The sequence below is a fragment of the Gorilla gorilla genome, chromosome 4 (genome assembly GCF_029281585.2).
Source record: "Gorilla gorilla gorilla isolate KB3781 chromosome 4, NHGRI_mGorGor1-v2.1_pri, whole genome shotgun sequence".
In the NCBI taxonomy this organism is placed as follows: Eukaryota; Metazoa; Chordata; class Mammalia; order Primates; family Hominidae; genus Gorilla; species Gorilla gorilla.
The window spans coordinates 157,385,027-157,409,295 of NC_073228.2; the positions used below are offsets into that span (position 1 = coordinate 157,385,027).

General features: G+C 41.3%; 1 protein-coding gene across 6 annotated transcripts in view; it reads left to right on the top strand.

Annotated features, from left to right (window-relative positions):
* Positions 1-24,269, top strand: part of GRIA1 (glutamate ionotropic receptor AMPA type subunit 1) — a 322,677-nt gene that overhangs the window by 74,883 nt on the left and 223,525 nt on the right. Inside the window, exon 3 of one of the 6 annotated variants that reach the window (XM_063706887.1) lies at positions 12,861-13,070. The exons of the other annotated variants lie outside the window; for them this stretch is intronic. The gene's annotated coding sequence lies outside the window, so the exon portion shown is untranslated. The remainder of the gene's footprint in view (positions 1-12,860; positions 13,071-24,269) is intronic. 6 annotated transcript variants of the gene reach the window in all.

The window sequence follows — 24,269 nt, forward strand, 5'->3', positions numbered from 1 at the left end:
TATCATTCACCCATTTAAAGTGTTCAGTTCAGTATTTTTTAGTATATTCACAGATATATACATTCATCACCATAATCTAATTTTAAAACATTTCTCTCTTGCAAAAGTAGCCCAGTACCCATTAGCTGTCACTCCCCAGCACCCTCCCACCATCAAGTTCTAAGCAACCATGAATCTACCTTCTATTTCTATAGATTTGCCTATTCTGACCATTTTCTATATATGAAATCATACTACTTGTGGACCTTTGTGACTGGCCTCTTTCACTTAGCATGTTTTCAAGGTTCATTCATGTCTTAGCATGTATCAGTGCTTCATCCCTTTATGGTATATCCATAAAATGAAATATTATAGGACTATAGTATTTCATTTTATGGATATACCATATTTTGTTTATCCATTTATTAGTTGATAGACATTTGAGTTGTTTTTACTTTTTGACTACTATGACTAATGCTGCTATGGAAATTCTTTTACAAGTTGTCATGTGGCCATATGTTTTCATTTTTCTTGAGTATGTACCTAGTGGTGAAATTGCTGTGTTATGTAGTAACTCTATGTTTAGCCTTTTGAGGAACTGCCAAACTGTTTTCCAAAGTGATTGCACCAGTTTACATTCTCACCAGCAATATATGAGGGTTTCAATTTCTCCACATCCTTACCAACACTTGTTATTGTCTGTCTTTTTCATTATAGTCATTCTGTGGGTATGAAGTGGTATCTCGTTGTGGTTTTGATTTACATTTTTTAACGACTGATGGGTGTTGAACATCTTTTTTATTTCCTATTGGTTATTTTGTATATCTTCTTTGGAGAAATAGCTCTGCAAATTCCCTGCCTTTTTTTTTTTTTTTTTTTTTCTTCCAGAGACAGAGTCTCACTCTTGTCACCCAGGCTGCAGTGCAGTGGTGCGATCTTGGCTCACTGCAACCTCCGCCTCCTGGGTTCAAGCGATTCCCTTGCCTTAGACTCCCAAGTAGCTGGGATTACAGGCATCCACCATGCCAAGCTAATTTTTTTGCATTTTTAGTAGAGATGGGGTTTCACCATGTTGGCCAGGCTGGTCTCGAACTCCTGACCTCAGGTGATCTGCCTGCCTTGACCTCCCAAAGTGCTGGGATTACAGATGTGAACCACCATGTCCAGCCTCTTGTCCATTTTTTAATTTGGTTGTTTGTCTTGTATTATTGAATTGTAAGAATGTTTTAACGTATTCTAGTTATAAGCTGCTTATCAGATATACATTTGCAAATATAGTCTTTTTTTTTTTTTTTTTTTTTTTGAGATGGAGTTTTGCTCTTGTCACCCAGGTTGGAGTGCAATGGCACAATCTCGGCTCACTGCAACCTCCGCCTCCTGGGTTCAAGCGATTCTCCTGCCCCAGCCTCCTGAGTAGCTGGGATTACAGGTGTGCGCCACCACGCCCAGCTAATTTTTGTATTTTTGATAGAGACCGGGCTTCACCATATTGGCCAGGCTGGTCTCAAACTCCTGACCTCAGGTGATCCACCCGCCTCGGCCTCCCAAAGTGCTGGGATTACAGACATGAGCCACCGCGCCTGGCCGCAAATATTGTCTTTTATTCTATGGGTTACCTATTAGCCTTCTTTTTTTTTTTTTTTTTTTTTTTTTTTTGAGACAGAGTTTCGCTCTGTCGCCCAGGCTAGAGTGCAGTGGTGCGATCTCGACTCACTGCAAGCTCTGCCTCCCGGGTTCACGCCATTCTCCTGCCTCAGCCTCCCGCGTAGCTGGGACTACAGGCGCGTGCCACCATGCCCGGCTAATTTTTTGTATTTTTAGTAGAGACGGGGTTTCACCGTGTTAGCCAGGATGGTCTCGATCTCCTGACCTCGTGATCCACCCGTCTCGGCCTCCCAAAGTGCTGGGATTACAGGCGTGAGCCACCGCGCCCGGCCAGCCTTCTTTATGGTATCATTTGCAGCACAGTTTTAGATCTTTTTTGTTGTTGTTGTTTAGCTTGTTTATTTGTTTCATTTTATGTGCAGTACTCACTTCTGTTTTCATTCATTTATGCCTTGAGTGTCCATTATGTGTCAGGAACTTTTCTAGACACTGGTGATATGTCAGTGAATAGGATAGAACAATGTCCTTGCTCTCCTGAAACTAATATTCCACTCAAGAAAGGCAGATGATAAACAAATAAATCAAAGATTTCAGACAATGATAAATATGTTTAAGAAAATGAAGTGAAATAATGAAGTGGAAAATTTTTATGAGGCGTGTGTCCAGGGTGGGGAGGCAGCTTTAGGTAGATTCACACTGTTGGCATTTGGGGCCAGATAATTCTTTGTTGTGTGGTAGCTGTCCTGTGCAAATATCCTACAATGCAAGGACAGCTGCCTGTGTAAGGATATCTGTAGCAGGATCTCTGACCTCTACCCACTAGATACCATTAGTACCTCCCTCACTTGCTATAACCGTAAAAAATATCTACAGACACTGCCAAATGTTCCTCAGAGAGAAAAATCACTCTCGATTGAGAACCACTCAGATTAATAGTTGAGAAAGGCATCTCCAAGTGATGACCTGAAGACAGAGTCCACTTTATGGGAGGCAGTGGAGCAAAAGCATTCAAGATAGATGGTAAATAAGTGCAGAAGTAAGGTGGGGATGCACTTGATGTGTTTGAGAATAGAAACAAGGCTTTAGAGTGACAGTGTGGTGAATAAGGGAAAGAATAGTAGGAGATAAAAATAGAGAGGTAGGCTGGGGTCAGATTATGAAGGATCTAGTAGACAGTAATAAGAAATTTGGAATTATTCCAAGTACAGTATAATTGGAAGCCAGTAAGTCAGGGATAAATGGGTGATCTTGAATACAGGAAATAAGCTGTAGATTTGGGGTTTTGTCCCACTTTATTTTATTTTGAGTTTTTGTGGGTTTTTGTTGTTGTTTTTGCTCGAGGATCCACAATCAGAGAGTGATAGAGCTAGGACTAAAACCCAGTCTCCAGGCTAGTAGGCTATAGGTCTTTCTATTAAACAAGGGTGACAAAGCAGTCTACATTTATTAACTGTAGGATTGCAATTGGCCATTACTCTAACTGACCTTTACCTGAATCCACCTTGTTTAAGAATTCCTAATATAGTAGTTAGCATTTGGCATGAAAATCAAAGAAGATGAACTTTAGCAAGAAGCTAATCCAAATCTGGTTCACAGACCAGCAGCATCAGCACCACCTGGAAACTTGTTAGAAATGCAGAATCTCAGGCCCACCTCAAACCTACTGAATTAAAATCTGTGCCTTGATAGTCCCTAGTTAATTAGTACACATGTTAAAGGTTGAGAAGCACTGATCTAGTTTATCAAAATATCATCAGAAACAGTCGAGTGATTCAAATGGTTTTTTTTGATGGGCTTTTACTGAGTCAGAAGACTAATGATGGTGTCATCATTAAGCTCTCATTATAACATCTTTTTTATTCCTTTCTTTCTTTGGCTCACAGCAATTCTTCACTCACAAAGTCCTATGTAGTCTTCCTTAATAACAGCATACATTCTTTCCTTTCATTTCTACAACCACCACCTTTGTCTTTGCCCTCACTAATTTGTACCTGGCTTATTATAGCCATATCAAAATTTATGCCTTCCTCCCTTCATGCCCTTCATTGCCTAGAGCTCTCTGAATCTCAAACTTTATGTGGTTTTTTCTTGTCTTCAGAGTAAAATTCACATTTCCAACTCTGACTTTGAAGGCCTTCTATATCAAAACTCCAAACACGTTTCCCAGAGAATCTGTTGTGTGTATGTCTTTAAGTCCATGTCTTTGTTCACACCCTGGAATGCCCTTTCCCATCCTTTCTACTGCCTTCAAGGCTCTGCTGAAATCCCACTTCCATCAGTGATGTCAAATCTACCCAGTTGCCTACCCAGGTTCTATGGCACTTGTTGCCTGTACCAATTATTTTTTGGTGGGGGGGTCTGATAGCATTATAATTTCAGGCACAAGCACAGGTCTTCACAACTAAATTGTAGTTCGTGGAGAGCAGAGGCCACATCTTTGTCTGCTCCCACTCTAATGCTTAATAAGGCACTAAGCATGTAGTAGGTAATCAGTAAATATTTTGCCTTTGAATCTGAAGTTGTGGAGTAATGCCCAGATTTACAAGCACTTCGTTTCTACTAATTTATTTTCTCTAAGGGTCTATGCTACAGTTCAGCAATTGTGTAAACAGCATTGTTTATAAAGCCAGCCATGGGTAAGCAGTCTCAGATCAGCTGGGTGGTAGGCAATGGATGCAGTCCAGAATCTCAGGCCAAATAAAAATTGTGAATCTTTATTTCAAGAACCACTGTATTCTGTGGGACCAAGCTCTGTTCTGGGTGTCAGAACAATAGGTATCCCTCCCTGCTACTGAGCAGCTGTATGGGGCAAAAAGCCCCGATTGAGCCTGGCCCACCTGAACCTGGGATAGCCCAGATATAAAATGATAATAACATTGACCTGAATTCTGTATTTTGTTACGTTTTTGTGTTTGCTTAGTACTTCTTTCTTAAGGTTGTTGGCAAGAGCATCTGCTGGTAACTTGGCTCAGTGTGTTGTAGGTTTTTTGTATATGGTTTGGGTTTCTTATTCCTGGGCATTGAACTATTAAGATTCCTGCAGATAGGCATAACTACTTACAGCCTTTTCTGTGTATATATTAGCTCTTACAGACCTCATAAACCTAAAGAGGTGCAGAGGAAAAGTGCCACCATTCTCATTTTACAACTGGGGAAGCAGAGGCCCAGAAAAGTGATCCAACTTTCCCAAGTTCACAAATGTGTTATCAGAGCTGCAACCAGAGCTAAGGTTGAGGCTTTATGAACCTTAGGTTACTATTCAGTTAATAGGCTCAGTGCAGCCTTACTTTACTAATTATTAAAAATAGACAACATTAGGATTTAAACCAGATGGTCTTTTCCTGTTGTTCACACTCTTACACACTGTCAGCAATGGCCCATCAGATAATCCACACTGATTCATGAAAAGACAAATATTTTCTGTTTCTGTTCTAAGCTAGGCTTGCCAAAACTGAGAGCAATATTCTCTATCCCCAAGATGCATTGCTTCAAGCACCTATCTACTTTCTCTGCAAAGTTATCCCTTTGGCAATGGTTCTTCAATTCTGATGATATCTGGGAGAGAAATAATAAACCTATTTACATGCTAATTGGCTTTAACATCTCAGTGAGTCAACAGGCTCATGTATGTTCTACAAGAAGTCTCTCAAACCTGGATCATACAGCTATCAAACAGTGTTGCTCAGCCACCAACTTCAAAGTGGCTCAATCCATTTGAGTTTACAAAGCATTCCATTTTATAGCAAAGGACATCTGTGCTAAGGATAGTGTCTTAAAGACTAGGCTTTTGAGGTGGCAATTATTTTCTTGCTGAGGTTTCAGGATAGACAATTTTTTTTTCCTACATTAAAACAGAGAAATGAAGAGTGTGAGTATTCTAGGAAGTTCATGGCATAATGGTAAGCAGATAAATTTCTGATATCCTTCTGAAAATTAACTTAGTAGCTTTGTGACCTCTGGCGCCTTACCTTCTCCAAGCCTCGGTTTTCTCATCTGTAAAATGGAAGTCATAATGGTACTTACAAGGCCAAAATAATGACTAAATGAGAGGATAAATTTAAAATATTTAGCTCAATGCCTGGCACATAGTAAGTGCTTCATAACAATTGAGTACTAGTATTACTATTATTTATTAATAATTCCTGTAGTCACATAGGATAAGGAGTCCCCCTTGTTCACTACAGATATTCAGAATGTCCTTCTCTCAGGCCTGAATGAGTAATTCCTTCTGGATTACTAATATCAAAAGTCCATTTGTATCTGATTGAGATGAGGAAAGAAATGCAGGATGGAGCAGGGAACCAGTCCTCACACTACATGGTTTACTCCAGCGATTCTCAACGTTAGCACTACCTATGTTTTGCACTGGGTTAGTCTTTGTTTTGGGGGGCTATCCTGCACAATGGAGGATGTTCATCAGTATCCTTGGCCTCTATCCATTATAAGATGCCAGCAGCAAACCAACCTCCTCCAAGTTCTGATGACCAAAACTATCTCCAGATATTTGCCGACTGGGGGCACTTGCCCCCAGTTGAGAGTCACTAATTACACAGTACATTTGTCCATGATGGGGACATGTAGGCTCACGGGGTAGCCAGTGACAGGCAGGCAGACAGGAGTGGGGAATTTTTTTTTCTGTAAAGGCCCCAAGTAGCAAATATTTTAGGCACTGTCTGTCCCAACTACTAAACTCTGCCATGTAGCTTGAAAGCAGCCAAAGACAACACATAAATGAACATGTTCCAGCGAAACTATTTATGGGCCCTGAAATTTGAATTTCATATAATTTTCATGTGTCACTAAGTAATCTTTTTAAAATTTTTATTCAACCATTAAAAATGTTAAAACTATACATGAGTCGTACAAAATCAGGTGGTGGGCTAGACTTGGCCCATGAGCCATAGTTTTCCGACCTTTGGACTAAGAAATACATGAAGCCGTAACTTCATATTTGTCCCTAAGATAAACATGGGATAAATATGATACTTCTCCTAACACCATCAAATTTACATATAAATTTTAGAGAAAGCATATTATTTTATTAAAATGAGCACTGCTATATTTTGGAATAGGACCCAAGCCAAAATGAATTTTAGAGATAAAACATTATATTCCAAAGTTATATCTTGCTTCCCATGGGCTGTTGACCCATGCCTCAGGTCCCCAGAGGCCTTCATTTCCTGCCTTCATTTTCCCTTGCTTTTAGGCTACCTTGGTAGGAAAATTTAAGAAGTTGCCATGCCATTTTAAGTGAGAAACTAACTCATATAAGAGCCTTTTAAACTTCCCATAACTGGTTACCCCTAGATAGTATCCAATAAGGCACCTCAAAATATTCTAAGTGCTCTAGTGGTTGTCTAATATATTTCATCAGAGAATGGTTGTGTAATATACGATTGTTTAATCCAAGGTGGCTCCTATAAATCCTTTTTGAAATGTTCAGGTGTCTCTGTCACACACTTGGGGTATGAGGTTTATTCACTTCCATTGTCAACTAAGCAGCATGTGTACCCCACAGCTTGATGAGTACCCAGAAAATCAGCAAATGGCGTGGGCCCTACTCTCAGAAAGCTGGAATCTGATGGTGATATTAGGACCTGCTCATATGAGATTACCCACAAAGAGTACACCATCAGGGTGTTGTGGCAGAAGGAGCAGTGGAGTGGCAAGCAGGAGGCACCTTTTCTAGCACCTCCTGTGCATTCATCCTGAAGGAGAGAGTTACTTTACCTTTAGATAAGTTTTTCTCTTCTGCCCAGAGTGCTTTTTTGAGACAGATTCTGAGACATCATCCAAGTTCAGCTGGGAAGAATGCCACAATTGATTAGAGCTGTCAGCCGTGGATGGGAGATCAGGGATTGGCTGGCAAAAGTGCCAGGGTGTTGACAGGCACAGTCTCAGTCATCTCCACAGTTCTTCCTGGCTGGAAATGCCTCTGGCTATATTACCCTTATTGCATGAATTCATGGTACTGATCAGATCCAAAGAAGGAGGATGATTGTGAGATGCAAAGCTCAGGGGATGACTACGTGGTGAAGGTGAGAGAATGCCCAGGGCTTTGAAGAGGCTGCTTCTTCTTCAAAGCTGTGTTCCAGCAGAGCACATTTTGTGCATACTTGAATTTTGGTTGGCTCTAGGCTGAGCGCATTCTATTGTGGCGTTGGCATGGGAAGAGGGAGGCATGCGAAAAATATTGCATCTCTGCCATTCTCTTGGGCCCTTGTGAATGGGAATGTCTTCTTAATGAGCCTATCCCAGAGAGTCTGGCCTTTCAGATAAACAAATAAGCATCAGCAGGAGATGCTCACAAAAGGACTGGGCAAAATAGGGCCACGCTGAGTGGCAACCCAAATAAAGGAGTCCTAAGAGGTCTGAAGCTGGTGGCTAATGAGCACATCTCCTCATTTGTGATTTCTTGGCCAGGACATGTATTGTTGAGGGTGCCAGGAAAGTCTGTCTTATTTTATACAGGAAGAAGCCTTTCTGGCCTTTGTCCTGGTACTGGCTTTTATATTTTATGTTGGGCTAGGGGCCTGCCTGGAGGACATTTACAAGGTGAGGAGAAATCTCAAGCTGATTTTAACCTAACACAATTTTCTTATCTTTCTAGTGATATATATCAGTTTTCTCACTTGGGAAATGGGAATAAAAATACAACTCACCTACTAGAATTGTTGGGATGATTAAGTGGGATGATTCTCAGAAAGCACTTCCCACAGTTTCCAATATGTAGTCAGCATCTGATACATGTTGGCTGCAATCATTATTAGTAACAGTATTATCATCATCATTTTCATATGTGGAAAGATACCAAAAGGAGTGTCCAGGGGTGAGGGATCTAGTTCCAATTCTGCTACCAGCTGGCTGTGAGATTTTAGGCAAGTCATCTCTCATGTCAACTGAGAGTGCTGGACGGGAGTTTTTATTCATTTTGTAAACATACTTGGAGGACCTACTAAGTGCCAGGCTCTATTTCCAGGGAGCAAATATATAAAGGTGAATAAGACACATTTTCTGTACTCAAGAGATCCCAAAGGTAATGGAGGAGACAGGTAACACATGTGACCATATAGCATGAGAATTGCTCTTACTGTGTGGCTGCATGCCAAATGCTCGTGAGGCCTGGCACGGAATTAGCAAGACTAAAGGCTCTGTCCCAGTCCAACCTTCTGTGAGTCTATAACTGAAGCATCCAAAGTATAAGCTGGGTGATTAGGGGAAGAAGAAGTCACCTAGCTGGCAAGGGGCCTAAAACTCAAGTCCCCTCCTTCTAGGACCAGAGTACTCACCAACTACCAAGCTGCCTTAAAATAAAAACATTCAAGAACAAGTGATGTGCAGAGAGGCAACACAGTGATAAGTAACTGGGGTTTGGAAATGGGAGACTTCAACTTCAGTTTCAGCACTGTTATTTTGGTAGTTTAATGATTTAGAGTCAGTTGTTTAATCTCTTAGAGCCTCAGTTACTTAATCAGCAAGGGTGTTACTATAGTAATACCTGCTAGACATTATTATTATATGGAGAGAGAGAGCTTGGTAAGCTGTGACATATACATTCTAGTTGGTGGTTGTTTCTGTTGTTATTATTAATAGTAACAACAATAAATATCCTGTTGTTTATTTTTTTGAAGTGTTCAGTGGCTGGTAACTGAATTAGAGTGCCTGGAGATATAGGTAAGGGTTTTTTGTTTTAATAATCATTATCTTTTTTCAAGAGAATAGGAAAAATATAAGCCTCTTTTTAACTTTAATGCAAAAAAGTCTTTATAGCTTGTGTGTGAAAAACAAGAGGAAGGGAGGAAGGGGAGGAAAGAGATTGTCTATTTCTACTTAAAGCTAATTAGACAAGTAATTTTAGGTAAGAGTATTATGACCTGATTTCTGATTAATTTAAGTATTATTATACTGTTGTAATAGAAATCCCTGAAGTGCGTTATTGATTATCTGTTGGTAGAATGAAAGGGTAAGCAGCTGTAGTAAATAAAATTTTTGTCTGAGGCAAAGCAAAGGAGAAGTAATATAGGAGAAATTATTATAATAAAGATGGGAGTGAGAGAAGAAACCTGGGTTCTAGTTATTTCAGATAGGTGACCTTGAACAAATCTCTTCCCTATACTTGGCCTTGGTTTCCCCATCAGAACAACCTAGGGCATACTCTAGATAATCCCTAAGGTCCCTTTCAGCCTTGAGAAACTATGAGATTTCTACCTGTACAATACTGAAACAGTGATTAAGAGGGAGAGACACCCACAAAGAAAGAAATAGTTTGTGCTGTGCTCAAATGCCTGACTGATAAAAAAGAGAACAGACTCATAAAACCCACTAATTCAAATTAAATGGATAATTCTTGTTGATTTTGAGCTGGCAATCTCAGGCTTCTAAATCACAAGGAAACTCCATTTGATCCTGCAATGGTCTCTTGGTCTCTTTCTTAGCTCAGTAGTGCTAAGCACAGAGGTTTCATGGAAATCAAGAGAGAGAGAGAGAGAGAGAGCTGTTTAAAAAAAGAAGAACAATATACTTGGATGAACTAAAGAGTGGTCCTCATGAAAGCCTCAAAATGTCCATTGCCTACCTGTTTAACCCTTTGTGGCCTGATTTTTGGTCCTCAACTGAAATCAAATTAGGTAGTCTTATGTAGGGAAATGAATAACTTGTACACTGTTGTTGTTTGCCATCTTTAGGACCACCAAAGGGTAACAAATTCAGCAGACCCACAATACGGCACTTCAGGTTTTTGAAATTTACTCATGAAAATTTAGGAAGTCCTAAAGGCTGTGAAAAATCATTGAACTTCATTGGCAGGCAGGACCTTGCTTTCAAAACTCTATGAGGCTACAAATCAGAGATTAAAACCTAAAGAGGGAACGGGGCTTTCCCAGAGTCACCTGCCTTCCCAGGCAGAACTGGGACTCGAAGTCGCAGCTAGGACTAGAACTCCACTGATTCCAAATCCAGTATAACCAAGTCTCCTGTGGCCTTTCCCATGATCTGGACCCAAAGACTTTCTGATGTTCCCCAAAAGAGTTGTAGGTGCACTCTGTTCTCTGGTTCTTTGCAGTGTAATGGCAGAACCGAGGTTAGAATTCTCCTTGGATGTAAGGATCACAAGCCCACCAGGCTGGCAATTAGACAAGGGAGCGATGGATTTGGGATGCTTTGTGTGACCTTGTGTACAACAGGTTCTTAGACACAACCCTAGGACATGGAAAAGAATTACATTCATTCTGAGCCCCAGCTACTGTTACCAATTCAAATTAGGACAACATATTGATTAAGATACAGGTAGTTATGCTACCCTAAGAACTGGAATCTGAATACCTAGTTTTTATTTCTACTTCTACCACTTGTTAGTCACCTATTCTTGATCCACCATTTAACTTCTGTGAGCCTCAGTTTCTCCATCTTTAAGACAGTGATGATAATGACAGTATCCGTAGAACAGCTTAACTTGAACTAAATGAGAAAAACTAAACAAAACACATAGAATTAAGTATGAATTTCTGAGGTTAGTTTATACATGTTTTAAGAACTTAGAGAAAAGGAAAAAACATAAGTATCCTAAGGAGATTAGGAAATGCTTCCTTGGGGAGGTTGGAAAGCAGCTAAGCCTTGAAGAATAGGATGTATTTTGAACACTGGGAGAAGAGATGAGAAGGTAGTGAAGTGGAGGCAATAGCCTGCACTATCCAGAGACAGTTTCTGATTGTCCTAATGCTACGGGCTCTCTACTTCAGTTTAAGAAATATTCCAATCTTTGATACCTTCATTCAACAGTCCTTTCTATTTTTCTAATTTCATTTCCTGAATTGTTTCCCTGGGGAGGAGTGGGCCTACTTGTTGAAATAAATCACATCACAGATACCTCTTTTCTTCTCTTTTATTAAAAATTCTGTTAAAATATATATATTGTTAAAAAATTAAAGGTTATCTCCAGATAATTCCCCAAATGAGTAGGCTTAGGCTTTAATCATATTATGTTCCCTTCCTTCTTGCTCTTCACTTGCCAAGTTATACTAATGATCATAATCTCTTCTATGTGTTTTGGACTTTACAGTGTGTGAAGGTTTTATTGCCACTGTTGGCCCTCTCAGTGAGCCGATGCAATAATTTAGGTTATAATTGTTGGACTCTTTATATGAACGAGTTGCTAGAGCTTTAGAGATGTTGTCTGACACATAGCAGGCTCTCAATAAATATTGGATGGATGGATGGGTGGATGGATGTATGGATGAATGGATGGATGGATGGATGGATGGATGGATGGATGAATGGATGGATGGATGGATGGATGGATGGATGGATGGATGGATGGGTGAGTGGATGAATGGATGGATGGATGGATGGATGGATGGATGGGTGAGTGGATGAATGGATGGATGGATGGATGGATGGATAAGTGGGTGGATGAATGGATGGATGGATGGATGGATGGATGGGAGAAACAGGGGCCTTGAGTGGGTTGATAGCTGCTCTAAGTATCTGCTGTATTTTATCATTTTCTCTCCCTCTATGGTAACTCCAGCTTCAGCAGAGATCCCAAGGCACAGAAAGCAGGCATGCCCTGCAATCATTTATCTCTGTGATGCCCTGGAGCCTGTCAAATGGAGACAGGGACCAAGATGGTATGTTGTAATTTTGTGATATAGAAAATCTGGTCAATTTCCATGAAGCAAGGCCCTCACCCCTATGGCTACTTGTATAAGATACTGTCCCCTTTTGTACTCTGTGTAGATAATGTGTTTGGAGTTCCTCCTTTAGTTGAGAAAAATAGAATCCTTGCTCACTTCCATCCCAAAGTCTGGATTTGAGAGGGACCAATGCTTGGTTTGCAGGGAGAATATGCAGAACAAAGAGAAGGACCAGAAAACTAGAAGTCAGAAGACCTAAGTTCAAGACCCAAGTTCAAAACTTATAAACTTAACTTATTTATTCATCGATTATGTATTGATTCCTTACTCTGAGGCAGGCTTTGCCAGACAGTGAGAACACAGTAGTGAGTAAGGGGGACAAGACACCTGACTTCATGGACCTCAGTTCAAGTGGGGTAAGAGAGAAAAATTAAATAAATCAACTGAATAAGCAAGATAATTGTAAGATAAAGATTCCCCGGGCACAGTGGCTCACGCCTGTAATCCCAGCACTTTGGAAGGCCAAGGCAGGCAGATCACCTAAGGTCAGGAGTTCGAGACTAGCCTGGCCAACATGACAAAACCCAGTCTCTACTAAAAATACAAAAATTAGCTGAGCATCATGGTGCGTGCCTGTAATTCTAGCTACTCGGGAGGCTGAGACATGAAAATCGCTTGAACCCAGGAGGAAGAGGTTGCAGTGAGCCAAGATCACACCATTGCGCCCCAGCCTGAGCAGCAGAGAGAGACTCTGTCAAAAAAAAAAAAAGAAGAAGAAAGAAAGAAAAGAAAAGGAGAAAGAAAACACGATTCTCTGAAGAAAAAAGCAACACACTGAGAGAAGGAAACATGAAGGTATTTGTTTAAATAGTGGGTCAGTGAACGCCCTTACTGAGTAAAAGTGACATTTAAGCCTAGATTTAAATGCTGGATGGTATTCATGCTACAAAACAATTTGGAGAATATTCTAGCCAAAAGGGAATAATTTGTGCAATGATTTGAAAAATAGAAGGACAACCAGGGTAGCTGGAGTGTTTCTAGCAAGGGAGAGAGTGATAGAAGATTAAATCAGGAAAACAGAGAAAGTAACAGATGAGGCAGTGCTTGACAGGCCATGGAAAGAAGAGTGACTTTTATTTTAAGTGCATGAGAAGCCACTGGAAGGTCACAAGTAGAATGGGATGTGGTCTCATCTGTCTTAAGAATTTGGCCCAGTCGGCTGGCCGCGGTGGCTCACGCCTGTAATCCCAGCACTTTGGGAGCCCAAGGCGGGTGGATCACGAGGTCAGGAGTTCGAGACCAGCCTGGTCAGCATGGTGAAACCCCGTCTTTACTAAAATACAAAAAATTATCTGGGCATGGTGGCGTGCACCTGTAGTCCTAGCTACTTGGGAGGCTGAGGCAGGAGAATTGCTTGAACCCGGCAGGTGGAGATTGCAGTGAGCTGAGATAGCACCATTGCACTCCAGCCTGGGCAACAGAGGGAGACTCCATCTCAAGAATAAATAAATAAATAAATAAAAGAATTTCACCCAGTCACTGAACTTCTTTGTGACTCCCTTTTCTCTCCTGAAAACAAGGATTAAACTACTGATTGTCTGTCCTTCCAAGAGGTTGTCTGAGTGTCAGATCATGTTCATTATAATACTTTGCTCCAAGTTGTGCTTGATAAATTTTGAACTGAATTGTTTCATAACAATATGAAAATGCTTTATAAACTGTAAAGGGCCATGCAAGTATAAAGTATTACCAATAACCATCATTTCCCCAAAGCTCTGACTCCTTTCCAGGAGTTCGTGTGGAACAGGTAAGATAATTGGCCATAAAATGCTTTGAAACCCCTATGCTGATAAAAGATACTTTATATTTATGTTCATTTGTTTATTGAAGTTTGCATTTGGTTCCTTTATTCCATAGCACCAATGTATTCTCTATTTTTGGCCTAGGAAACAACAAGCAGACTCAAGTGTGTTATTTAACTTCAAGAAATAAAAATATCCAGAGATAATATGATGAGTGAGGCTGAGAGTCAAGTCAGCAAGTCTTTGGTTAGAACTGGGCACTTCTTCACTCTCTTACCTGAGTAGATGGGAGCTTGTCCTCATTAGTCATAGGTCCCCCGTTACTTATAAAGAAGTTGTGAAAAATAATACAATGATGATAATATGAATGACACATGTTTAGTAATGCATATATATATATATATACTCATGGGTATGTATATATAGTCCTTTGCTACTTTTCTCAAAGCATGTTTTTCTCATCTATTGTTTTAATTTAGCTCACACTCACACGCAGAGGTAGAGTAGGAGTATTCCAATTGGAGAAATGGCCATGAAGTGCTTAAGTGGTTTGCTTCAAGGTCACACTGTGAGTGATAGAGGAGTTGAAACCAAGTCACAGAGCTCCCTAGTCCTGTGCCAGCACTCTGTATCAAGACCCCTCAGCTCCTGTGGGGCCTTGTGGAAAAACAACAACAACAACAACAACAACAACACAAACAGGATCCTGAGCCTCACATTAAACAATTAGGAACTGGAGCATTTTCACACTTTAGAAAATATTTGATCCATGTAGCCTAGCCCTCTTCCCTCATGTCACATACAGGGGAACAGAGGACCACAAGTAGGAGCCCACTTGGGCAGGTGAGTTTTCTGCCAACTGCTCAAGCACCTACTGATGCTTCAGCTCTCTGTCTTTCAACCTCATATGTAGCTGGTGACTAAGGTGGATGGAGATAATGCAGTAGAAGTCAAGGTGGTCCCCTCTGAGGACCATCTTACCAGAGAGGGAATCACAGTAGGAAGAGAACTCTTCAGTTAATTGACAATTTTTTCTTTGCAATGGAAGGGAAGTCTCTGTGACCTTGGGTCTGACCTCGAACCTGACATGCCTTTTGCCCTTGCCCTCTCTTGCTCTCCCTTCAGGGATTTGGACAAGGTAAATCTTCAAGTTCATTTACCTTCTTTAAAATTTGGCAGCTTTACACATTATCTTGGCCAATTTGAGCCTAAAAAGTGATGTAGCTCAGAAGCAGTCAAGTTTAGTTGGATGAACATGAGTATTAGGCTGGGAAGCTCATGCCCAAGTGTGAACCTTGTAGCCTTAATCAAGTGTCTGCCTTAGAGCTAAGCTTCTCTCTTGGTGAAATGGTTTAAAATACCCATCCAGTACATGTCCTAAAATGGACATGAGGTTCCTCTGGGATAAAGGATGAGAAGATACTTTGTATTTTGTAACATTCTACTCAGATGCAGGATGTTCATCTCATTAATATTACACTCTGGTGCCAGTTTCTGGGGGGTCAGCTGCAGAGAAGCTAGTTCAGGCTGCAACATCTCATTAGAAGCCGAAATTTGGATTCAGGAAGAGGAGCATGGAGTGGGTGAGAGCCACTGTCTGCTGCTCAGGTTCCTGCTGCTATCTGTATTCAGAGAGGCATCCTGGTACCTTAGCAGTGCTGCTCAGTGGGACGTCTCTGACTTTGATGTTGCATGTGTCAACATTCTAACAGGGCAGCAGCCGAGATGGGGTATGAGTTTGGAAAGACATCTTATGACAGCTTTTTCCTAAAGATGTTTCAACAGATAACCCTTTAGAAATAACGAAGGTAGTTTATGCATTTCACAGGAAACCCAGGGGCTTAGGTAGCAGCTCACTTCGAAGTTTGGCATGCGGACGGCTTCCTACTCTCCCGTTTTTGCCCTCCCTGCACATCTGTGAGATATCATCACTCATCACAGTAACACAATATTGTATTTAGTTACATTGACAGCAATGGTGAAAGGACTATAAGCCTATTTCCTTCTAAACTGTTCACATCAAATGAACCTTAAACATTTACTCCTCTCTTAAAATGTAAATCAGATCACCTCAGCCTACTGTTTAAACATTCTATCATGGCTTTCCATCATGAATAGAATCCAAATGCCTAACACAAGCTGGATGGTAGCCTGATCTGACCTTTGCTGACCTCTCTGACCTCCCCTCACACACAGCTCCCCTTGCTCACTGTGCTTGAGCCACACTGGTCTTCATTTGTGCTCAAATATGCCAAGTTTTCTCCTACCTTAGGGGCTACTATTCAAATACGTAACTAAAGCTCTAAAGCTCTTCATGCCTGCACCACTCTTTTCTAAGATATTTCCTGCCTGCCTCCTTCACATCGAGTCTCAGCCCAGCTCAGCCATCTCTTCAGTCAGTACTTCCCTGACCTTCCCCTTTGGCCCCACTCCTACCCCTCTGTACATCTCCATTACATTGCCTTTGGTAATGTCTTCTTAGCACATATCGATTTGTTTACCTATTAATTCCATGCCATGAGAGGAGAGATTCTTTCTTTTTTCTTTTTTTTTTTTTTAGAAGGGTGTTGTTCTGTCACCCACGCTGGAGTGCAGTGGCATGATCTCCACTCACTGCAATCACTGCCTCCAAGGTTCAACCGATTCTCCTGCCTCAGCCTCCCAAGTAGCTGAGACTACAGGCACATGTCACCACGCCCGGCTAATTTTTGTATTTTAAGTAGAGATGGGGTTTCGCCATGTGGCCAGGCTGGTCTCGAACTCCTGGTCTCATGTGATCTACCTGCCTCAACCTCCCAAAGTGCTGGGATCACAGGCGTAAGCCACCACGCTCGGCCTGAGATCCTTTCTTTCTTATGGTCTCCTGAATCTCTAGCATGAAAGAATAAAGGTGCTGTAGCACAGAATAGATCTATTATCCAATGAATATTTGTTGGAGGAATGAATCAATCCTCTCTTTTTACAGAGGGAGAAGTTAGGACCAGAGAAGAGTAGACATCATTGTGTTTCTGAAGGTTTTATGTTAGCACCTTTGGGCCATGCTGGGACCTTGGCAAATTATAGCATTCAAGGCTTTTGGGGTAATGTTCATGGATCCCTAGAAAGTCAGCAAATGGGGATCGGGGTGTCTTGAGCCCTGTGAAAGTGTTGGCATATTTCTGGGGAGAAGATTCATAGCTTTTATTAGTACTTCAAATAGATCTTTGATCCATTGGTAGCTCCCATCAATTTTTCCTTTTAATTAGCTTAGTTTGGGGAATGTGGAGCGAGCCTAAAAGAGGATAGATGTCTCAGCACCATCTTGAAGACCTTTCTTCTTTTTCACTGACAGCATGGTTGCATCGTTCTGCCCCTGAATACGGGGACAGCTCCTCCTCTTTTTCTATTACCAGAGCATATCTTACTTAAATTCGCTATTTCCATGATGAATCTACAGTGCCAGAAGCTAGAGTCTGGAATCAAAGAATTCCAGAGTTGGGAGAGCACTTAATTCAGTGTTCATAAACCAAAGTGTACAGCAGAATTTTCTGGGGAGCTTTTTACAACTATGCGTTTCCCACTCCTTCCCCTGATTTTTATTTATTTATTTATTTATTTTTGTTAGAGATAAGACCTTACTCTGTCACCCAGGCTGGAGTTCAGTGGCACGATCACAGCTCACTATAGCCTTGAACTCCTGGGCACAGCAATCATCCACCTGAGCCTCCCAAGTAACCAGGACTACAGGGGGTGTGCCACCATGCCCAGCTAATTTTTGTATTTTTGGTAGAGACGGGGTTTCATCATGTTACCCAGCCTCATCTCAAACTCCTGACCTCAAGCAATTCTCCCACCTCAGCCTCCCAAAGTGCTGGGATTACAGGCATGAGCCACCACACTTAGCTAATTGTAGTATTTTTGGTACAGATGGGGCTTTGCCATGTTGCCCAGACTGGTCTTGAACTCCTGGGCTCAAGTGATCCGTCTGCCTCAGCCTCCCAAAGTGCTGGGACTGCAAGTGTGAGCCTCTGCACCCGGGTCCCCTGACTTTTAGAAGTGGAGTATATTAGGTTCCTAGTGTTTCTGTAACAAAATTCCATAAGCAGGATGGCTTAAAACAACAGAAACTCATGGTCTCGTAGTTCTGAAGGATAGAAGTCTGAAATGAAAGTGTTGGTAGGGCTGTGCTCTCTCTAAAACCTGTAAGTGAGAATCCTTCCTTGACTCTTCCTAGCTTCTGGTGGTTGCCGTCAATCCTGGGTGATCCTTGACTTGAAACTGTCAAAGAACTGCTGCACTTTAATTTCCTTCTCTGTCACCACATGGCTCTTTCCCCTCGTGTATCTGTGTGTCTTTTCTTCGTATAAGGACACCAATCATATTGTATTAAGGTCCACCCTACTCCAGTATGACCACATCCTAACTATTTATGTCTACAATGACCCTATTTCCAAATAAGGTCACATTTGGTACTGAGGTACTGTAAGTTGAAATTTTGTTTTGAGGGGATACCCAAAACATGACATGACATGGGGTATGGGAATCTGTATTTTTTTAAAAAACTCCACCAGTGATTGTGTTGAGACACATTGCTCTTATATACATGCCCTTCACTGAAAAGATGAGAGAAACTAAGAGCTGGGAAAGGGACAAGCCCAGAGTCACTCAGAGTCTCAGTGACAGAGACTGGGGCACCAAGTATCATGATTCCCCCAGTATACTTTCTAATGTGCCAAGCTGCCTTTTGGAGTCTGGACCTGGTGATGCTTTCACTGGTCTCCAAGGACCAGCATTTAAGTGAATATTTCCAGTGGTCCATGTCTGCCCCAAAGGGCTACTTACTACTCCAGTGTAACTAGAGGGGCATCAGTGGATCTTTTGGTCAAATCAACTGCCTCCATCCCAAAGGATATGGTTTTGGGGCAAGTTGGACTACCCCAGCAGTCATGGGCAGGCACCCCAGTTTCCTCCAAGTTGTAATCATGTTGCCCCAAATTACTGTGGCGGATGGCTGGTACTACGATGAAATTCTGTGTTATATGTATGGGAAGACATCCTCCCTCATCCATTACTTACCCAGAACACTAACATGTGGTATATATTAACACGATCCTCTCTTGGGTTAGCATGTGGGTGGGTTCTTAGGAAAATAAATTAACATCTGGAAAGACAACCCAAGCCTTGCCCACAGTGTTTGAGATGTTACTCAGTGGAAATATTGGTTGTCATGCCCAATTTGTGTCCCCTCCCATTGTGTTTTTATGCTGGAAGTCTGCACAATCTGTTGATCCCTGTCTCAGCTGGCTCCCTCACAGCAGATGCATTTAAAGTCACAGATCTCAAAGTAAGCAAATCTAAAGTGTTTAATCTATTATTAATCAGCTAGTTGCCCAAATGATAGAGCTCTAGGGGACCCTGAGGAAGACATCAATATTTATGGCCTCGTTAGGGAGTGCTTATTTTTCTCTCTCTCCTTTATTCCCACCTTTCTTGCCTTCAGATGAGAATGGAAATATGAAGCCTGTTATGTTTTATGCCATTGTACAAGGCAGGAATGTCATGTTTTGAAATGAGATGACTACAATGTGGTATTTTATGTTTGTTTGAGAATATTAGCTGTTAGGGCTGTGGTAACCTCTACCAGATTGGGTTAAACAAAAGCAGTCTGCAGTCCATGATAATACAATGGAAAAGCACAGGGAACACAAGAAACCTGGGAGAACTTTTTCACAAACAATTCATTTTTCTAATGAGGCAACTAAAGCTCAGAAAGGGAAAGTGTCTTCCTTGTGATCATACATTCATTTTATCATTCAACAAACCTTAACTGAATACCTCCTATTCAACAGTGCACGAGCTGCCAGGAACAATGAAGTAAGTATTAACAGAAATGCCTAACATTTACTGAGCACTTCTTAGGTGCTGGGTACACACTAAGTCCTTCAAGTAGTCTCTCCTGCTGAAAGTGCTATTCCAAGTGCAAGTTGGAACAGCAGGTGCCTTGGCGCCAAGGCTCTATGTGACCCACCTTTCTGACCTGGCCTCACTTCCTTCCCCCTCCCCTCATTTCTCTCTCTTCTCTCCCTTTATTTTTCTTTTCTTTCTCTCTCTCTCTCTTTTTTTTTTTTTTTTTTTTTTTGAGACAGACTCTTGCTCTGTCGCCCAGGCTGGAGTACAGTGTCGCGATCTCAGCTCACTGCAACCTCCACCTCCCAGGTCCAAGCAATTTTCCTGTCTCACCCTCCCAAGTAGCTGGGACTACAGGCACCCACAACCATGCCCAGCTAATTTTTGTATTTTTAGTAGAGACAGGGTTTCACCATATTGGTCAGGCTGGTCGCGAAATCCTGACCTCAGGTGATCCACCCTCCTCAGCCTCCCAAAGTGCTGGGATTACAGGTGTGAGCCACTGTGCCCGGCCCCTGTCCTCATTTCTTACGCTCCAGCCTCAGTGGCTTTCATTGTTACGGTTTTTGGAATATAAATCAGGCTTATTGCCCCTTTGGACCTTTGAATCAGCTGTCCGTGCTGACTAGATTCCTCTTCCCTTCCTCATTTCAGGCTACTCATATTTCAGGTCTTAGCACAAAATCTTTTTCAGCAATTTCTTGAAAGTGAGTCACCCCATTCTCACCCGTTAAGAGATAGTGACTATCGCTATCATAAGGTAGTCACTATCTCTTAACAAACCTGTTTTAGTGTCATCCTACACAGTGATGTGCGTCAAATCCTTAACACCTGAGTCTGATGGGGTGGTGGTGAGGAGGGGGAGTGTGGTGAGGAGGGGGAGTGTGCTGATTTCGAGCATTTGCCAATTTTCATGATGTAAAGACCTTTACTATGGCTGATTCAATAGTTCAAGCTATCAGCATGATGTCACTGAATGAGAAGTTGGGAAGAGATATACACAGTCCACTCTTGTGAGCCACTATGCACCAGCTCTGACATACTTCTTGTTGTCTGAAATTATCATATTTATTTGTTTAGTTGTAATTCTTTTACCCTCCTATGCAATGTAAGCTCCAAAGGAAGAGGAACCTTATCTGTTCTGGTTATGGTTGTATTTCTAGCATCTGGAACAGGGCCAAGAATATGATAGTAACTTAATAAATAACTGTGGAATGAATTATGAATGAATGAATGAGAATTCTCACAATAACTCGGTTAGGTAGGTGCTACTATTATCCTCATTCACCGAGTAAGGAGACTAAAATGTGGCTAGAGATTAAATAACTTGTCCAAGCTCGCACAGTCAGTGCATGGGATTGCCAGGATTTGAATCAAGGCAATTTTTCTCCAGAGCCTCTTCTCTAAATCCCAAGTTATATGAATTTAACGAAGTCACTCCTCTTGAAGAGCTCAAAGTCTAGAGAAGAAATAGACACTTGAACAAAAGGGAAATAATGCACCCATGACAATGACAAATATGTACGTAATATACACTCAGGGACCTCGGTGAGTGAGAACCAGGAGAGTGGCATGGTGATTAAGTAAGATAATATTTGATGGAGCCTTGGAGGATATCACTGGAGTGCTTTTTCCACCATGCCAAGTTGCTTCCCACCTGGAAAAACTGACATTATGAAATCTTTCTTGGATAAGGAAGAGAAATCAGGCTTTACTCAAATGTAAAGAAAAGCACAGAAGCGTTATTGAGATGGTTTGAGGGTCAGCCGGTTATTTCAGTACACAAGAAAACTGATAGTCCACTTGAGGCACGTTTCCAGACAGTGTCTTAACTTCTCCTCACTGCTGATCTTGTGACATGTTCTCTGATGAAGGGCTTCTTTAAGCTCTAGGTTGAATTGCTCACCCATTTCTGCTTCTGATTCTTTGCCTCTTGCATCAAAATTTCAGGTGGCTACTCACCTGGGATGGTAGTGTGATATAGTTTGGATGTTTGCTCCCACCCAAATCTCATGTTGAATTGTAATCCCCAATGCTGAAGGTGGGGCCTAGTAGGAGGTGTGTGGGTCATGGGGGCAGATCCCTCAGGGCTTGGTGCTGTTCTTCTAATAGGGACTGACTTCTCATAAGATCTAGTTGTTATAAAATGTGGCACCTCCCCCACAACCCTCTCTCACTCTTGTTTTTGCCATGTGACATGCTTGCTCCCACTTCACTACCCACCATGATTATAAGCTTCCAGAGGCCTCCCCAGAAGCAGATGCCGGTGCTATGCTTCCTGTACTGCCTGCAGAACTGTGAGCCAATTAAACCTCTTAAATAAATTATCCAGTCTCAGGTATTTCTTTACAGCAGTGCAAGAACAGCCTAACACATAGTGAGTGGACAGAGTACTATTGCAGTCTCTGATTGTTCTAGTAGCCAGGCTTGAGAAACCACAGAGTCATCACTGACAACTGCCGTAACCTTGGCATTCCCTGCCTCTGCTTCTCCCCTCCCCAACCCCAAATAGCTACTAGGTTCCTTTGTCAGGTCTTGCATCATACCTTTCCCTTCATCTCCACAGCTGTCATTCTGGTCCAAGATATTCATCCACTCATTCATTCAACATACGCTGAGTTGTTGTCTGCTCTGTCCCAGGCAATGTGGTAGGCTCAGGAAATACAATGATAACCAAAAGCAGACATGACTCCTACACTCACAGATCCTGTTTCCAGGGGGGCATATTCTAGTGGGGCAAGCAGTTGTAAATCAAATAACCACCTGCATAAATGGATAATGCCACTGTGATGAAAATTACCAAGGGGAGAAGGACATGGTGCTGGGGGAGTCTCTAACAGGGCATTTGGCATAATCAGGAACACCAGGGAAGTAGTCACATTTATACCAAAATCTTAGGTTCTAAAAAATGGGAAAGCATTAAGGTATCGAATGGAGGAAAGGTCATTCCTGCCAATTGAAAAGACATGTACAAATATTCTTCAATGGAAGGAGCTTAGCTCCTGCCAGGATAGTGAAAAGCAGGTTGGTTTGGATGGGGACAGAGAACACAGGCAGAGAATGATGTGGGATCAGGCTGAATAAATACGGCAGTGTTAGCCTCTGTCTAGATATTTGAGGGAATCAATTTTTGTGCTCCCTCTATAATACCTAATCTCCCCTTCTGGCTCATTTTGTGCACCCTTTGCCAAGTTCCTCTTTCTAAAGCACTGGTTTTGTGTGTATGTGTATGCACACACTTCCCCAAACCCCCATGCCTCCATTACTCCTCTACTCCAAAAAACGTCAGTTGTTTTTCTAGTGCCTGCAATGTAAGGCCTAAGCCCACTGGCATCAAAGACTTCTGTAATTTAGCATCAACTAAACTTTCAGCTGTCACTTCCCACTGTTGGGAAACCATATAACATGATGTTAGAACATAGTGACAGAAGGAGCTTTGGAGTCAAATAGCTGATGTAAATCTTGTTTCTTCCATTTTCTGCCTTTGTGACCTAGGACAGATTGCTTAATCCTCCTGAGCCTACGGTTTTATACTTTTAAATTGAAATTATAGTGTAAAGTTTAAATCAGATAATTAAATAAAGCCTTGAGCATAATCCATGATGTACTGAAAGTAATGATTAAATAATAGTCTATTAGACTATACAGCCTACTCACTATCTCTCATTCTTATCTAGTATTTACTAGCTAGTTAGGCACTATTTCTATTGCTTAGAACAACTTCTTTCGCATCTATCCAAAATGTATAACCCTTTGGTCACCAGATCAATATCTTCAGCTCCTTCCTTTCAGGTACCGTATATTGCATTTGCTTCATAACACCTAATACAATGCATGAAGCATGCTTTTAATAAACATTCCTTGGATGGATGAATAAATAAATGAATAAAGAAATGAAGTAAAAGAAAGTCAATTTTTATATTATTCTAAGTGAGGGAAAAAAGAGAAATGAATCAAAATATCGTGGAAATAAAATTCTGTTCCTCTCTGAGCTTTTTATTTGTTTATAAGCTGGGGAGCATGTTGCTTACCATTTATTTAGTCTCACAAGTATGTTAACATCATCAACATAAGGTTTATGAAGTACTTTATACTGCCTGGAGGAAGGATGGTATAGAAATTTAAAATATTATATATGATCCTTCCAGGAAGAAAAAAAGAAGCAATATCTATTCTGTGAGGTGCATCAATTTTGGATCACTCTAATGGAAGTGCCCCGAGCAGTTGGTTTATCTCTTCAAATGTGAATTAATTTATACATTTCAAAGCTCCTGATGGATACTTTTAATTAAGTACATTTTTGCCAAATTTCAACTTTAAAAACTCAACAAATTAGTTCCCACACTTGCTTTGTAGAATTTGCAAT